This window comes from Theropithecus gelada, chromosome 6 (genome assembly GCF_003255815.1).
Source record: "Theropithecus gelada isolate Dixy chromosome 6, Tgel_1.0, whole genome shotgun sequence".
In the NCBI taxonomy this organism is placed as follows: Eukaryota; Metazoa; Chordata; class Mammalia; order Primates; family Cercopithecidae; genus Theropithecus; species Theropithecus gelada.
Genome location: NC_037673.1, coordinates 14,917,204 through 14,933,117, shown reverse-complemented (window position 1 = coordinate 14,933,117; position 15,914 = coordinate 14,917,204). Strand labels below are relative to the sequence as shown.

The following is a 15,914-nucleotide window of genomic DNA, read 5'->3' as shown; positions in this document are numbered from 1 at the left end:
GAAAGGATCATGGAAAAGGCAGTGGCAAAGTCAGAGCCCAGTTTCCCAAACCTAACCAGAGGGCACAGAGAAGTTTCTAAGTCCTGGTGGATAAATTAGAATATGGCACTCACAGGTCTGGGCTGGGCAGGGAAGTGCAGGTTGGAACTCGGGCAGAACTGAGACCAGGAAGCCAGCACCAAAGCCCAGGTAAAGCAGAAAGGCCCAGATCAGCCAGCCTGAGGCTTGAACTGAGCACAGAAAACTGGTAATAGCAAGAAGGCAAGCCCCCAGGGGAAAGCGTGAAGCAAGATCTTGGAGTGGACTTATCATGGCCTGCTCTCTGCCTTGTTTTAAGCAACCTTCCTGGTGTGGGCAAATGGTGGCTGGCAGTCAGGTGTTACTACTAGAACAAGGACCGGCCCGGAAGCTGTCAGCAATTGCAGCAAATCTCTGAGGAAGCTTCCTGGTTCTAGACAAGAACTAGAGACTTCAAAGGAGAAGCATAAGAGTGAGGGATAACCTGCTTTTAGAATGATAGGGGTCCCTGACACCAGACATACCTGTCTTTACCAGAGCCAAAGACTCCTTCTACCCTATGGATTAAGGTCAAGGAAATCATGAAGGAATTTTAAGATGCTTCTGAGCTACAAAGGTTTTCCATTCCTTGCACTGGAATCAAAGTTATAGGGCAAGGCGCTCCTGAAATGTATGGAGCCATCATAACTAACGGAGATGGGGTGGGAGGTGGAGAGAGACAGGGACAGAGAGAGGGAGGTTTGGGGGAGGGGAAGAGATGCAATATTAGGTTAATGGGAAAAGGTACAGTGACTTCACAGGTGCAAAAATCCTGAATTAAACGCCATTTCAATAGATCTCTATAAAGTATGGAAAGAAACACACTGTAGAACCAAACAGATGGCACTCAGAAATTCAAAAACAATGACTAGAGTGGCCATTCTAAAAAAGCCAGTTCCTAGCAATAGCTGGTAGCTGGCCAACATTCTCAGCTGGAAACTATAAACTCACTTTATTTGGGGACATCTAAGGCTTCAGGGCAGGATGTGATGAATCCAATCAATGCTGACAATCCACCCTACAAAGATTTCCAGAACACATCCCCTCCAGGTCATTCTTACCACCTGTGTCTGAATGCAAGCCCTCTTCAGTTCTCACCTGAATTCCTGCAACAGCCTTCCAACCGGTGTATCTGGGCCAGCCTTTCTCTGCCACCCCCATCTCCGGATGGAGGCCACAGTGTGTTTTTTGGTTATGTCCCAGGACCCACTGTGACCCATGGAAGTGAAAAATGCATCTACCAGGGATTCTCTTTGCATGTCCTGAAAGCCCTTCTGTGGGTCCCACGTGGGTGGGTCCACTGTCCACACACTGAGCAGCCACCCCAGGAGCGGAGAAGAAGGGGAGTATGCAGTCTTTGAAGAGAACCTGCCATTCACACACCCTGCTTTGGTCGCTCAGCCAGCTCCCCTGGAGCCATATTTGGCCTCAGCCTAGGGAACACTGAGTAGTGATTGTTAAGCTCGGGTCTGTCTTCCCCTGGTACGCAAAACTTGGATTCATTAAGTCGTCTCTCTGTCCCTTCATCCATTCATTCACTTGTTTAATAAATATTCATTTAATAAACATGCTTAATAAATATTCATTTAATAAACATGCTTAATAAATATTCATTTAATAAACATGAGTGAATACTAATACATGCCCGGCAGTGTTGTAGGAGCTGGGGATTCCACACTGAACAGACACTGGAAAGACTGTGAATACCTTTATTCCCGATGGCTTACTGCCATGACCCACAACCTTTCTCAGTAGAGCAAATTCTCTCAGCAGAAGAATCATGGAAGCGGAAAGAAAGAATATTTCAAAATTGGCGTACCTGAAACCACAGATCTGCAGCATTCTCTTCAGGGGGAATCTTACATGGAACTGGTTTTCAATATTGACTCTTGCATTTGGCACCATGAACTTGTGTCTGGTTTCCCCTGGTCTAACTTCAGGGTCTCCTAGACAGTCTCAGGATGGGGGCCACTTACACCCTCCATCTATTCTGGGCAGCGCCAGTCCCAATGCATGCACTTACAAGCTGTGGGACCTCAGGCAGGTTGTATTAATCCATTCTCACACTGCTGATAAAGACACACCCAAGACTGGGTAATTTATTTAAAAAAAAAAGAAAAGTGGCTTAAAGGAATCACAGTCCCACATGGCTGGGGAGGCCTCACAGTCATAGCAGAAGGCAAAAGGCACATCTTACATGGTGGCAGACAAGAAAGAATAAGAGCCAAGAGAAAGGAATTTTCCCTTATAAAACCATCAGATCTCATTAGACTTATTCACTAGCAGGAGAATAGTATGGGGGAAACCACCCCCATTATTCAATTATCTCACACGGGGTCCCTCCCACAACATTTGGGAATTATGGGAGTTACAATTCAAGATGAGACTTGGGTGGGGACACAGCCAAACCATATCACAGGTTGATTCATATTTCTGAGCCTCTGAAAACATGAAAATCATAAGAATTGTCACTAACATATAGATGGCTTACCCTGTTCAAAGCATCATTCTCCATGCTTCACGTGTGTTACCTGAGCAAGGCTCAGGACAATTCCTTGAGGTGCATGTGCTTGTTACTGCCATTTTACAGGGGAGGAAACTGAGCTCAGAGAGGTGAGTGGCAGAGTCAAGATAGGAACCCAGGCAGTCTCTCTCCAGAGCCCATACTCTCAACTGCTTCTCTTTCTTGCTGGCTGATCAGCTGCAAGCTCCACGCAAAGCACACATGGAAACCCAGCAACTTGCCTCCTTCTCGTGTGCTATCCTGCTTGATCACTGCTCACCACTGCCCCCAGACCAGCTGGGATTAATTCTCCAGGTCTGGGCCAGCCTTCAGGATTTAAGACATACTCAGATGTACATCTGAGGAACATAAAATACTGAAAAACTAAGCCTTTATTTTACCTTCTCACACAAGAGTTTGTTGCCTTGTTTATGGGACATGAAATCAAGATTGCCTTTTTGCCTGCCAAGCGTAGCCTACTATTTTGAGACAGGTCTTTTCGAGTAAATAAAAGTTATTGCTTTCATTATAGGCATTCCCCTCCGGCTCTAAAACTCCATGATCCAAGGCACAGCACTGTAAGTGACTGCCCGACAGGACAGCTTCCTGCATTTCTTCGGGTGAAAAGTTCAGTCCCAGGATCTCACAGTGTGGTGCCTGCCGGCCATCACCGTGAAGGATTGTCTTGCCAGCTAATCTCGGTAGGTTATGCCATTGCAGTGGGTAATGACACAGCGATGCCTAAATCATAAGAATCGGCTTCTCTAGAAGAACGGAAAGAGAAGGACTCGCTTCCACAGTCTGCTGGGATGCACCTATTCAGGATCACTCAAAACCGTGAAAGCTCAGAAAAGCCAAAAAGTTCTGAGTTCTAGAATTCCCTTTTGATGATCTTCGAAATGGCGGTTGGTCTCATGAAAGGGAATGAACTTTGGAACCAAACAGGCCCACCCTCTAATCCAGGCTTTGCCCCTTACTGGGTGTGTGACCTTGGACCTGTGACTTCTCTGAGCCCGTTCCTTCATCTACAAAAGAGAGATGATAAAATCCACTTTGTTGGGTTGTCCTGAAGATGAAAGGAAATATGGTAAGCAAACCATAATAGTGTCTGGAATGTAGGAGACATTTGATAATACTTCTGATTTTATTTTAAAAGTACAGAACTTTTGATGGGGTCATTTTGCTGGGTCCCTGTTTTATTATAATTTAACAGTGTTCATAAGGGATTTTTACAGTAGACATGCAGGATTAGCACACCCAAAATATAGAAAATTCTGTTCTCTATATCCCATGAACCAGACTTTCCACACAATTTAGTACAATTAGTCATAACCATGACTCCTGAGACACTGCGGGCTACTAACGTATATTCTGAATCATTGAAAAACAGATTGACTTATGTTTTAAGTGGCACTTTTTCAAATGCATTTTATAATGTTTTATGGTTACATATTTGCCATGGAAGAGATACTCTACTGTTCTTTGAAGGCAGAATGAAATATCTCCCATTTCCCCAGTTATTAATTTCTAACTACATGCTTCCTGTACAGAGAATGAACATGACAAGGATTATTGAAGTTGCCTCACTCATTCATCTGCTGAAGGTTAGAAAATACACAAACCTTCAAAGAAAGGTGTTCCTAGTCAGGGTCCCAGCGTCACCAGTGGGTGTCCAGGTTACCCGCATCTTGAACAAAGAATTGGACAAAACGCACAAAGCAAGGAAAGCATGAAGCAACAAGAGCAGAGATGTATTGAAAATAAAAGTACACTCCTCAGTGTGGGGGCAGCCCGAGCATAAGGGCTCAGGCGACCCTTTACAGAATTTTCTGGGGTTTAAATACCCTCGAAGTTTCCCATTCCTTACTTGATGTACACCCTACGTAGATAAAGTAATGGCCGGCAATCATCTGACTGGTTGCAGAAGGTAACCAATCAGAGGCTGAAGTGAAGTTACAAAGGTTAGACCCTATGCAAGCATCTGATTGGTTGTGGAAAGCAACCAGTCAGAGGCGCAAGTAAAGTTACAAAGTTACACCTCTGGGCAAAGAAAACTTGGGCGGCTATCAGTCTGATTGGTTGCAGAAAGCAGCCAACCAGAGATACTTTCAATTTTCCCTCTGCCACCCAGAAAATGGGGCGGGGGGTGGGGGTGGCGGTTAGTAGCCACGTGTTTTTTTGTTACTTAGGTGTGGAAAGTTGGAGGCTTCCTTTTGATTTAGTTCTAGGAAGTCAGCGTGAGTCGGCCTCAGGTTCCCTGCCTCCAGACCCTATTCTCCTGCCTCACCAGCAGGAAATAGGTGGCACAGACAGACCAGGAGTCTTAACAAAGGAGTGGGCAGGCCGGGCACGGTGGCTCACGCCTGTAATCCCAGCACTTTGGGAGGCCAAGGCAGGCGGATCACCTGAGGTCCGGAGTTCGAGACCAGCCTGACCAACATGGAGAAACCCCGTCTCTGCTAAAAAAAAAAAAAAAAAAATTAGCCCCGCGTAGTGGTGCATGCCTGTAATCCCAGCTACTTAGGACGCTGAGGCAGGAGAATCGCTTGAACCCGGGAGACGGAGGTTGCGGTGAGCCAAGACTGAGCCATTGCATTCCAGCCTGGGCAACAAGAGCAAAATTCCATCTCAAAAACAAACAAACAAACAAAGGAGTGGGCCCACCTCGCTCTTCTCCCACCTTTGGATTCCCTCATTTGTCTGGCATTGGCTGGACTCAACAAGAAGCCCTACAGCAAGAGAGTCGTCCCTGATGTAGTCAGCCTTCTAGTTCCAGCCTTCCAGGGCACAGAACACACTGAAAAAGAGAGAGGAGTGGATTCAGAGGGGCTACGGAAAGATATTCATCACAGTATTCTTATCTCATTATCCAGTGGTACACGGCTGCAATGGGGAAATGTTTGCTTTTTAAAAAATAGCTACAATGTAAGGGCTTAAAATCCTCTCTAAACAAAAAGTTTTTAAAAATATTCATACTATCATGTGAATGTCACTTTCCATATCCCTAGGAATAATTTTTAAAGCATTTTATTCATTCCACAGGTCTTTTTTCAACTGCTTGAGAAACCAACATTTCTGCTAGATTGCAACATAGGCATACCTGAATATACCTCAACATTCTCAAAAATCACACACTTACTACAGCCTTTCCGAGAAAAATAGGATTAGGCAGACCACTCCAAACCTATGCAACTTTGTAACCAGAGTACTCACAAAAACCGTAATTAGTTCCTGGGGAGGCAACTGGAACCCACCATGCATGCAGCTCAGCCTGGCTGGAGGCTGCCACTGGTCCGTTAAAAATGCACAGAAACATTGGCTGGGTGCGGTGACTTAGGCCTGTAATCCCAGAACTTTGGGAGGCTGAGGCAGGTTGATCCCTTGAGGCCAGGAGTTCATGAACATCCTAGCCAACATGGTGAAACCCTATCTTCACTAAAAATACAAAAATTAGCTGGGCATGGTGGCAGGCACCTGTAATCCCAGCTATTCGGGAGGCTGAGACTGAGAATTGCTTGAACCCGGCAGGCTGAGGTCAGCGAGCCAAGATCGTGCCACTGCACTCCAGCCTGGGCGACAAAGCAAGATTCCGTCTCCAAAAAAAGCACAGAAACAACACAGTAAACATGTTAGCCACACTTCAGTTAGAGCAGAGCTGGGAGTGCTGAGGAGCAGAGCTGGGAGTGCTGAGGAACGCAAATGTAGGGGTCCCTGGCCGGTGGGACTGTGGCAAATCTGGGCCCAGAGGCAGCCCCATCTAACCGAGCCGAGAGCTGTGTCTCTCAAGGTGGGGCTCCAGAAACAGGTCCTCATTTTAATGTTCTCAAAATTCAGCCAAAAGGCCTTTACTGCTTGGGCAGCCGCTGAGTTGGAGGCTTACCCGCTTCCTGATGAAGGTTATAATTCCACTCCCATGATCTATTCTGGCTTCCCCTGTGTAAGAAAAATCACTTATGAACCGAAATGACTTCCGCGGTCTTACATTGACATCGTCTTCACCTCCTTCTCTGGAAAACAGCCCTGAGGCAAAACTTTCAGGTTATTGGGGGCGGGTGTTTGGAGGAGTGATGGGGGAAGGGGAATGAATGAGGGGAAGAGGGAAGGAATTTAAAGTTGTGTTACCAAGACGGCCACAGTTTTATGAAAACAGCCCTGGCTCCCTGGGTCATGTGGGCCATCTCCAGAAAGGTCACAGGGAATTACTACATTTCAGGAAATATGGCGGAAGGAAGGTGGGCAATCGACCTGCCAGTTTCTTCTTGCCTCCTGTCCCACATTGCTAAGGTTTACCTCACAGTGCAAGAATTCTGCTAATGTCCAGGTGGCATCCCACCCTAGATAGACGCCAGGGAAACCGGAGCCCCTGAGAGTCCAGCTGGACAGAATGTCATCGCTCTCATAGCCTCTAGAGCCTGACCATGGCCTCACACCCAGGGGAGGATGAGAGGATGAGACAACCAGCTGTGCTGGAAGACCAGGTAGCTGCATGAGCTGTCTGAAAGCCTGTCTGGCCAGGAAGAGGGGGTTGCAGGTGCGGAGAACATTTGGAAGGACACAAAACTGGGTTCAGTACCGACATTATTCCCTTATTTACAAACTGCACTTGAGCAAAATTTTGCCCTAAAAGCTCACATTATAGCAGAACAGACTGCACTGTGTTTAATCAAGTTTAGCCTAAAGCTTCCTCCTTACATATTTTAAGTTCAACCTGAAATATTTTAAGTTTGGGACATTGTGTACTATAGCCAATGGAAGTGTAAACAGATCGTAGCCCACAATCTGTTTGAATTGGCCCACCCCTGTGCCAATTCACCAAGTTTTGGCCAATCAAATGTAGCCAACTGTTTGAACCACATTTAAATAAAGCACATGCCGACCTGTAACCAATCTGGCTGTTTTGTACCTCACTTCCATTTTGTGTACATCATTTTCCTTTTTCTGTCCATAAATCTTCTATCACGTGGCTTCGCTGGAGTCTCTGAGCCTACCCTGGCTTAGGAGGCTACCCGATTCACGAATTGTTCATTGCTCAATTAAACTCCTTTAAATTTATTTATTTATTTATTTATTTATTTTGAGACAGGGTCTTGCTCTGTTGCCCATGCTGAAGTGCAGTGGCGTGATCTTGGCTCACTGCAACCTACACTTCCCAGGCTCAAGCGATTCTCCTGCTCCAGCCTCTCTAGTAGCTGGGACTATAGGCGCATGCCACCACTCTTGGCTAATTTTTGTACTTTTTAGAGAGACAGGGTTTCACCATGTTGCCCAGGCTGGTCTTGAACCCGTGAGCTCAGTGATCCTCCTGCCTCAACCTCCCAAAGTGCTGGGATTACAGGTGTGAGCCACTGTGCCCAGCCCAACTCCTTTAAATTTAATTCAGCTGAAGTTTTTCTTTTATCAACCATAAATAAACACATATACCTGCCCTCGAGAAGCCATGCTCTTATTAAATATATAAGATAGGTAGGATAGGTACCCCAAAAAGCATACTAAGACTTACTCTCTCCCAAATTCCCATAACCCCCACTCACTAACCTATGTTTCAGTGGATGTCAGAATGATTGTAATGCCGGTCTATTCTCATCACTCCTGGCTGAAAAGCCTTCAGGGCTTCTACACGTGTTCATGGCGGGTAAAATCTATGTTTCATTATTTAGTACACAGGTCACCTTTTCAGCGAGTGTCCTTTCCACGGGCATCTTTTCCAAATCAAAACCTGGCTGTCCTTGATCGTCCACTCCCCACCTTTCTCTGCTCCACTGGACTCTTTCCAATGCTCTCTTCTGCTGCTACGTGCCAGAGTTAATGACTGGGGATGGATAGAGGAGAAAGGGACAAAAAGGAGTTATTAGGTTGATGCAAAAGTAATTGCAATTTTTGCCATTACTTTCAAATGGCAAAAAACACAATTACTTTTGCACCAACCTAGTAACATTCATGGTGAAATGATTACTATCTCAATGTGATAATCATCTAAGAATTAACTGTACAAATTTACCATTTGTTTTCATATAAAGTTATACAGCTTGAGAGTTTCAGTGATTACCTAGGATTTTTACATACTTGGATGTAGGCTTCAGAACATTTTTATCAAATAATACGATATTTTCATGCCTTTCTGCATTGAGATACTCAGGTTTTCCAGGATGATAGGATTAAAGATGCTTTGTTATCTCCTTAAGTTAAAAAATATATACATCATAAGCCTATGAATATGCAAGTGGTGATGTTGTTTTTCTTTACTTATGGTTCCCTTTATTTTGGCATCTTTCTCAGATGCTTATTTTGTGTTCGTGGTGATGATACTCATAAGTGCAGTAGTGTTTCATACGTTACCCGCCGTGTGTGTAATCTCATGCAGGAGATGCTCTATCTACACTTGAGTATATAGCCAATACATTAAATGGATAAATACCCATCTAGGCTACTAGGTTCAGTTAATGAAGCTCATATTATCAATTTTATCTCCAAATGATCCAGTTGCCTGAACAGATAGTGTCCTATAGACCAGTTTTTTTACCTGTGTTCCTCTGAACACTAGTAATCCAGCACAATGGTAATACATTTTCACAGAAAAAACATTGGGGGTGGGGGAGTTTCCATGAGCAAATAAATTTGGGAAAGATGGGGTTATACAAATATAAAAAGACATCTTCACTGCAGGACTTCTCAGGGCCTTTATGTTCATGTGTATTGTGATTCCCCCTCCATGAGGAGACTGTCACGTGCATAACATGCCGTATTTCTCTCCCTCCCACTCCCACCACCCCTTGTTTTTCGCCAGTGTGATGGTTAATTTTATGTGCCAACTTGAAGAGTGTTTTTGGATGAGATTAACATTTAAGTTCGTGAACTTTGAGTAAAGCGCTTGCTCTCCATAATGTGGTGGGTCTCATTCAAGCAGCCTGAACAGAACGAAAAGACTGGCCTCCCAAAGCAAGAGGGAATTCTTCAATAAACTGCCTCTGAACTTCATCTGCACCACTGGCTCTCCTGGGTCTTGAACCTGACAGCTCATATCACAAATTTGGGACTTGCTAGCCTCCATAATCACACAAACCAATTCCCTATAATAAGTCTTTTTGTGAGAGAGAGAGAGATATATATATACACACACACACATATACATATATATATACACAGAGAGACAGAGAGAGATGCTCTTGAAGTGATGATGGGGTTATGTCCTATTAAACCAATCATAAATTGAAAATAACATTGAGTCAAAAATGCATTTAATACCTTCATAAACCCACTGTAAAGTACAAAAATTGTTAAGTCAAACCATCAATCGTCTGCATGAATACATATCTCCTTTTTTCATGAAATAACTATTAACATACCATTTCATGAGACACTAGAGTTCTGAGAAGAATAATCCTCTGGGGAAATGCTACCATAGACCACAGGCTTATAGAACATCTGGTGTCTCACAGACAGAATACTGGTAGGAAGGAAATCTTAAAAAAAAAAAAAAAAAAACTGAAGAAACTTAGAGCAATTATTTATCACCACTGGTTGTCAAGTTATATGTCATATTACTGGGTGCATTCACAGGATAATTTTCTTTTTTTTTTTTTTTTTTGAGGTGGAGTCTTGCTATGTCGCCCAGGCTGAAGCGCAGTGGCACGATCTCAGCTCACTGTAAGCTCCGCCTCCCAGGTTCACGCCATTCTCCTGCCTCAGCCTCCCAAGTAGCTGGGACTACAGGCGACCGCCACCATGCCCGGCTAATTTTTTTGTATTTTTAGTAGAGATAGGGTTTCACCGTGTTAGCCAGGATGGTCTCGATCTCCTGACCTCGTGATCCACCCACCTTGGCCTCCCAAAGTGCTGGGATTACAGGCATGAGCCACTGCGCCCGGCCCACAGGATAATTTTTATATTACTATATAATTGTTAATTCCTTCACACACATTTCAAAAAGAGAAATAGTAACACAAGTATAAATATGATCTCCAGAATCCTTAAATCTTTGTTTTCATTTGGCACACCTACATTCCATTAAATACACGTCACAGTTTTTCTTCAAGCATTAACGTACAGGTGTGGCAAGGGCATTGTCTATGACACAATCAAATGCTGACAGATGTTCCATTTCAGTGCCAGACATCTGGCTTATCCCCTACGGTAAGTATGGGCTGCACTCCCACCTCTCCATGTGCTGAAAGACAACTTGCAAAGGAACTTTAAGTTGTTTTCCTTACCCACTAGCAACGAATAATCTAGTCCTTGGGTAAAAATATACCAGACCAGGCACGGTGGCTCATGCCTGTAATCCCAGCACTTTGGGAGGCCAAGGTGGGCGGATCACAAAGTCAGGAGTTCAAGACCAGCCTGACCAACATGGTGAAACCTCATCTATACTAAAAATACAAAAATTAGCCAGGCGTGGTGGCGCACACATGTAGTCCCAGCTACTCAGGAGACTGAGGCAAGAGAATCGCTTGAACCTGGAAGGCGGAGGTTGCAGTGAGCCAAGATCAGGCTACTGCACTGCAGCCTGGGTGACAGAGGAAGACTCTGTCTCTAAATAAATAAATACTAACTAAACATGTATATATACCAGTTGGACAATAGTAAGACCAATATAAATCCTTTGTTAAAATGCATGGTAAAAAACATAAAAGACTCTAGGTATTTCAGCCACACAATTATCATCAACTTGATTTCAATGTTAAGTAAAAATCATAATTTACTGCTAAAGTTGAAAGGAAACATTCTTTCTCTATTGGAATGAATTATTTCAGGCACTGACATCCTAAGCATAAAATAACTATGTAATTACAAAATATTCTTTTTTTTTTTGAGATGGAGTCTCGCTCTTTCGTCCAGGCTGGAGTGCAGTGGTGCAATCTTGGCTCACTGCAAGCTCCGCCTCCTGGGTTCAGGTCATTCTCCTGCCTCAGCCTCCCGAGTAGCTGGGACTACAGGCTCCTGCCACCAGGCCTGGCTAATTTTTTTGTATTTTTAGTAGAGACAGGGTTTCACCGTGTGAGCCAGGATGGTCTCGATCACCTGACCTCGTGATCCGTCCGCCTCGGCCTCCCAAAGTGCTGAGATTACAGGCCAGGTGTAAGCCACCACGCCTGGCCATTACAAAATATTCTTAATGCCCAGGAAGTCTTTCCCCTGGGGGAAGGATGGATGGAATTAAACATTGACTTATCAACTATTTTTAAGTAAAAAATATTGGTTCTAGAAAAGCCCATGTTGCTAGAGCAAGTCCTTGTGGAGGTTCCTTTTCTAACAATATAGTATAGCAGTATACACTCACATAGAGCAAATAGTTTCCTCTATTTACATGTAATACTAAAAAATGACTTGCTATAACACAATTTTTTTTTTTTTTTTGAGACGGAGTTTCACTCTTGTTGCCCAGGCTGAAGTGCAATGGTGCCATCTCGGCTCACTGCAACGTCCACCTCCTAGGTTCAAGCGATTCTCCTGCCTCAGCCTCCCAAGTAGCTGGGATTACAGGCACCCACCACCATGCCCAGCCAATTGTTTTGAATTTTTAGTAGAGATAGGGTTTCACCATATTGGCCGGGCTGGTCTTGAACTCCTGACCTCAGGTGATCCACTTGCCTCGGCCTCTCAAAGTGCTGGGATTACAGGTGTCACAATTTTAAATATATTAAAGAAAATGTGCTTGTATTAGTCCATTCCTGCATTGGTATAAAAAAATACCTGAGACCGGGTAATTTGTAATGAAAAAAAAGTTTAAGTGGCTCACGGTTCTGCAGGCTGTACAGGCAGAATGATGCTGGCATCTGCTCAGCTTCAGGGAAGGCCTCAGAAAACTTGCAATCATGGCAGAAGCTGAAGTGGGACCAGGCACCTCACATGGACAGAGCAGGAGTAAGAGAGCGGGTGAGGAGGTGCCACACAATTTTCAATGAGCCGATCTCATGAGAACTCACTCACTATCCTGAGGGCAGTACCAAGAGGATGCTACTAAACCATTCATGAGACATCTGCCCCCATGATCCAGTCACCTCCCACCAAGCCCCACAGCCAACACTGGGGATTATGACTCAACATGAGGTTTAGGTGGGGACACATATCCAAACCATACCAGTGCTGAAATTTACAAAGGATTATTTTGAATGATGGTAGTGGGTTTTTGGCGAGGCTAGAGTGATAACGCATTAGGCTAGGTTAGCCCTCATATCACACCCCCTGCAAGGTTGGCCGCTCCAATGGATTAAGCAGACCTCTGGGTAGATAAGGTTGGAACCCTTCAAAGATGGGCTTTGCAGTCTAGGAGGAAGGGGTTGAGATGCAAAACTTCACCAGTGATTATATGAGATCTACCCTAAAGCCGGCATCCTTTATGTAAGTGTAAGAAAAAGGCACATTGATTTTGCTGAAGCACAGGAAGGGGAACATCACATACCGGGGTCTATTGTGGGGAGAGGGGAGGGGGGAAGGATAGCATTAGGAGATATACCTAATGTAAATGATGAGTTAATGGGTGCAGCACACCAACATGGCACACGTATACAAATGTAACAAACCTGCACGTTGTGCACATGTACCCTAGAACTTAAAGTATAATAAAATAAATACATAAATAAATAAATAAAAAGAAAAAGGCAAATGAGAAAATGTGGCATTCAGCAGCATTGTCCCCACAAACCCAATCAGAAGGAAGGGTTTTTTCCAATTAGATAGAAAGCTTGGTCATACTTTCTCTAGGTCATTAGGCATCATATAATGCTCTTCAAATAATGCCTTTGCTGCTCCAATTCCAGCCAGAGTGATTACTCAGCATTTCTAAGCAAGCACTGTGCTATCATTGAGATATAGAGTCCTTTTTGTCTTATTATGTCTAGATTTTATTAATATGGCTGTAAGCTATTAAAACAGTTGCTATATATCACCATATGTAAATTTTACAGTGGTAAAAATAGTCCTTGAAGAGGAGTCTAAAAGATTTTTCAAGTATTTTTGAGGCTCCAGCAATGAAAGTAACTACATAATGAGAAGTGTATTATTTCCATTGAGGATATTTTATAGGAAAGTAATGGGTTTGGAAAAGTCCTTAAGGCAAATAACTTGGCTGTGATAAAAATCGCAAAACTCAGAAAGAACTACAGAATGACATTTCTCATCGAATAGCTTCTACCTAGGAAACCAGGTAGGCATTTCCCAAAGGTTGATAAGAGGTTACTCACCTGTTGGTTTCTGTTAGCATCCAGTAGAAATAATGCAAGAAAAATTAGACTAGAGAGTGTCTTGCCCTAAAACCTCTTTGCCTTGGAGCAATTCTAGGGCTTACCATTACCCGTGAGGCCAGCACTGAGAAGAGAAAACCATGTCTCCAGCACTGGGGACCCACTCACGGCTACCAGCAGGTAGGGGTGACATGGAACACACACAGACAGGATGACCCCTCTAGTAATGCCTGCCATTGAAAATGAGGCCACTTTTGCAGTGCCTGAAAAATAAAGGCAATAATGCAGAGAAGGATGGAAAGATAAATGAATTTTACCGAATAGTTTTTGACAGATGAGCTACTCGTCATCTGTCACTGAGAAAGAAATCTTTTATAAGGGATCTATGCAGAAAGAACAGCACCTAAGACAACTTAGGATCATGATTTAATTCAAACCTAGAAGTGACCGTTGGTCTAAGGATATGTTTCCATGCATTATTTTATTTACTTCACATCCTTTCAGTGTGTAGGGGCTGTCTGTCATCTTCGTTTCTGTTTTATATCTGCAGAGGCAGATACTGAGAGGAGGAAAGATGCTCAAGACAATGAAGTTCAATCCACTCCACACCGAGTTTGAAACCCACATCCATTGACCCCTGAGCCTATTCAAATATTTACAAAGGCTTTTCCACATTTTAAAAAATTTTAAATTGCTATTTTGACTTTTTGATAATTTTCAAAAATCTGGAAATCATCTATCAGGCAGTAAAAACAAATCGTTTTTTGTTGGGTGACTATTTGTACGTGGAAACACATGCCTGCCACGAGATAAAGATGGCAATCTAATTTGGTTACTGAAAAAAAAGAAGAAATTGGATTTAGAAATTACATCCATACATAAGTTTTAAATGTGCCATAAATTATTATTTTCAAAAAAATCACCTAAAACTTGAGGAATCCATAAAATGTAACATGGAAACCCCAACAGGCTACATTGCTTATCGAGTTATTTTGTTAGCGCACCCTGAAACACTGAATTTCCGTTTCCAGATGCCACAAGGTCATTGGCTTAGAGAACATTCTCTGTGCTACCTGTTTTCTTGAAAGCTGGTAGTTCTGAAGGGTGAGGCTGTTTAGCATTCTCACACTGTGCCCCGGGAACCACCGCTGAGAAGGCAGCGAGGCTTGGCCTCACCCATCTGGGACCTAAGTCCAGGTCACCAAGGCATAGCTGATCCTGCCTTTGCCTCCTTGTGCCTACGTCTGAATTCAACCCACCCTTCATAAAGCACCAGTGTTGGTTTTAAAATATATACTGGCTGCATTCTGAGCACTGGATACATGCATAAATGGATGCATTGCTAAAATAGTATATTTGACAGTATATACATCCCTCCTCTGTCCATCAGAGAAAAGAAAGGCCCCTTTGCACCATTACATTAGTTCAAAGGAAGAACACACAAAAAAAGAAATGATTGTTGCAAAAGAAAGATCCCTTCACTGTGTAGGGATCGCTTTTTCCCCAGATTTAATTTATGGGACACGTAAGAAATACCTTGTTACGGCTGAGCGCGGTGGTTCACGGCTGTAATCCCAGCACTTTGGGAGGCGAAGGCGGGTGGGTCACCTGAAGTTGGGAGTTTGAGACCAGCCTGACCAACAGGGAGAAACCCCATCTCTACTAAAAAGACAAAATTAGCTGGGCATGGTAGCGCATGCCTGTAATCCCAGCTACTCAGGAGGGTGAGGCAGGAGAATTGCTTGAACCGGGGAGGCGGAGGTTGCAGTGAGCCGAGATTGTGCCATTGCACTGCAGCCTGGGCAACAAGAGTGAAACTCCATCTCAAAAAAAAAAAAAAAAAAAAGAAGAAGAAAAAGAAAAAAAAAGAAATATCTTGTTACTGCTTTTTAGCACCTGAGTTGAAACCCTATAATACATTCCTTTTGATGTTTCAGTCACCATTAAGCAACTTCCTCATTTTATGCATGCTCCATGTAAAAACTACAATGTAAAGGTAAATGAGATGGAGCTCCTGCTCTCAAGGAGTTTATAGTCTAGAAAAGAAATCAGCTTTGTGCTTGTCTGAGTATATTCCAAAATAGGAAAATGGAATCATGTGCTGTGTGGGAAACCTAGACAGTGTGCTGAGTGAGGTAAAAGCAGATTTTTCCAGAAATCAGAGGCAACTGAGG

The 15,914-nt window shown here is 43.6% G+C and overlaps 1 pseudogene; it reads right to left on the bottom strand.

Moving 5' to 3' along the window:
• The window catches only part of LOC112626975, a 71,210-nt pseudogene that overhangs the window by 42,298 nt on the left and 12,998 nt on the right, over positions 1-15,914 (bottom strand).